Source organism: Colobus angolensis, unplaced genomic scaffold (genome assembly GCF_000951035.1).
Source record: "Colobus angolensis palliatus isolate OR3802 unplaced genomic scaffold, Cang.pa_1.0 Scaffold356, whole genome shotgun sequence".
Classification (NCBI taxonomy): domain Eukaryota; kingdom Metazoa; phylum Chordata; class Mammalia; order Primates; family Cercopithecidae; genus Colobus; species Colobus angolensis.
The window spans coordinates 1829693-1832156 of record NW_012116888.1 but is presented as its reverse complement, the minus strand read 5'-3'; the positions used below and the strand labels follow the sequence as shown (position 1 = coordinate 1832156).

At 65.4% G+C, this 2464-nt stretch overlaps 1 protein-coding gene across 1 annotated transcript in view; it reads left to right on the top strand.

Moving 5' to 3' along the window:
- The first annotated feature begins 928 nt into the window (after positions 1-928).
- BCL2L11 (BCL2-like 11 (apoptosis facilitator)) overlaps positions 929-2464 on the top strand; it is a 45824-nt gene continuing 44288 nt past the window's right edge. Inside the window, exon 1 of the mRNA XM_011953092.1 lies at positions 929-1157. The gene's annotated coding sequence lies outside the window, so the exon portion shown is untranslated. The remainder of the gene's footprint in view (positions 1158-2464) is intronic.

Below are 2464 nucleotides of genomic sequence, written 5' to 3'. Positions count from 1 at the left end.
TAATCTGCGAGCCCAGCAAATCTTGGGGGTCCTAGCCGAATGTAGTGCGCAACGTTTTCTCACTTGGAGGCCGCCGCTCACCTCGGTTTTTTGTGTGTTTTTTTTTTCCTAAAAGGATTTTTTTTTTTTCTTCTGAGTGCCTTTTTCATTTCCCTATTTTACCTGCTCTGCTGACTTGCCTCCCGCCCTCACCCGGGAGGCGGCGAAGACGCCCACTGGGACCGCGCCTGGCCATTTTCTGGGCACGTCCTGCCCCCATAGGCTCTGTCTCTTAGGGAGACTGGGCGCGGAAGAAAAGCTGGAGAGCCCCTGCGGGGTGGCAGGAGGTGGGTGCCTGAGTCCCGGGGCGAGGAAGATGTGCAGCCTGCTTATCCGCGTTCCGCCCGGCGCCAGGGACCCTCAGAGTGAGGAAAGCTCAAAGACCTCGCCCCGCGCCTTCCCGAGGACCGACCCAGTCCCCGCGCCTGCCCCAGAGCGGCTTAGAAACTCAGGGCACAGTGAGGGCGCAAGACGCTTCCTGAGACTTTCCACCGCTGGCCCGGCCAGCGGAGGCTGTGACCTCTGTGACCACGGAGCGCCCCCTCTGTGCCGCGCACGCCGCCGCCACAGGGTTGGGGGAGGTGAGCGGGAGACCAGGGTACACTTCGGGGTGGGGGATGGGCGCGCACATGGCCGCCAGCAGGCAGAGTCACTCCGGTAAACACGCCAGGGACGGCGGCGCGCGCGGGAGGCAACCCAGCGGGGCCACCCCCGCCTTTACCTGTCCGAGCCTGCACGCGCCGGCGGCCTAGGCGCCGAGAAGGCGGAGCTTGCCAGCCCGCGCGCCGGGGCGGGACCTAGCGGGGGCGGGGTCCGCAGTGATTGGGCGCAGGAGCGGGGCCGCCAGCCAGAGCTGGGCTGCAAGGCAGCGCAGGTTTCACTTCGCTGTGCGCCGCCGCCGGGTCTGCAGTTTGTTGGAGGTCCGCGTCCAGCCCGCTGCCGCCGCCGCCACTGCCACCACTCGATTCTTGCAGTCACCCTGCGAACCCTGCCACACTGCGATCGCATCATCGGGGTATTCGGTTCGCTGAGTTCCCGCCGCCACCGCCTCGGCGCCCTTCCCTTGGCCCTTGTTCCCCCAAATGTCTGACTCTGACTCTCGGACTGAAAAACGCAAGGTAAATACCTCCAAATCCCGTGGTGCGGGCCTGGCACCGATGGAAGACTAGCGCTGGAGCCCGAACGCCACCACCTACTGCCCGCTTCCCGTGCACGTGCGAGCGGAGACGCTTGCATCGGCCCCGCTTGTCGCCGGCGCGAGGTGGGGATCCGTGCGGGTCGGGTTCCCTCGGGCAGGTTCTCTTTAGAGAAAGGTCGTTCGCGCGGAGCCTGTGGGCTCTTGGCCAAGTGCGGCTTGGGCCGGGATGCTGCGCGCGGGCCTGGTGAAGGGTCGCACGTCCGAGGAGGAGGAGAGGCAGCGCGTGCTTTTCGGCATCGGCCTGGGAGCTGAGGACCAGCTAGTGGTACTGGGCTTTGTGCCCAGCCGGAAAGTCTCGCCGCCGGCTCCAGCGCCCCAACAGCGGCCGCGCAGTGCGACCGTCTGTTTCGCGTCTTGGTTTTTTTTTAGGCGCATGGGCCTGTTGCGGAGGATTTGCGGAACTGAGGTGGTGATTTAACTGACGAGACAGGGCTTTTCCTTTTACTCATTCAGGCCAAGGTTTCGGGGCTGCTGTTGCATTCGCTTTCTCAAGCGTACCTGGGGCCCCTGCTTGCTCTGCAGGAGTCTTGCAGACAGTGCCATCCACACGAGCCGCTGACAGCGAGAGATATAGGTCTTCCCCTGACCACCTGGACCGCGCAGGGGACTAGCCGCGGCCAGCAGAACCTACGCGGTCCCTGGGGCCGGGCTGTCTTAGCGGCTCACGCGTGCCCGAGCACACCCGACCCGGTTCGCGGTGCAGGCTGGCGGTGCCGTGCCCTCTGGGACCTGTTGCCCCAGGGTTGGCGCTGCTGGTGGAGGGCCCAATGGACGCCAGGGCGGAGGATGTGGATTTACTCGATGGTCGCGGACGTGCGCGTCCGTGGCCAGGGGTGGCTCTTCGGCTTTGACTCGTGTCTGCGGCGCACCAGGAGAAAGAGAGAGGAAGTTGTTGGAGGAGAATAATTGCCGCAGCCAGGGCGGTGACGGCCGTTGGGGTCTGCCCCCGACGGGCCAAAACAAGGACAAGTGGCGAGGACTGGGCCTGGCGATGGCCCTGCGGGTCCGGGCGCGGCGCAAGCCCTGCTTTGTCTCCAGGTGACTGGCTGTCCAGAGCGGCGTGAGCTGCTAAGGCTTGTGTCTGGAAGGAACACAGGGATGGGCAAGGTAGTCGGGCCAGCCGGTCCCCAAATCCTCCGGCGAAGCTGCCGCCGCCGCCACGACCACTGCCCAAGCTGCGCTCGGAGGCGAGTTTGTCAACAATCGCCTCGCCTTTGGCGGCCTGAC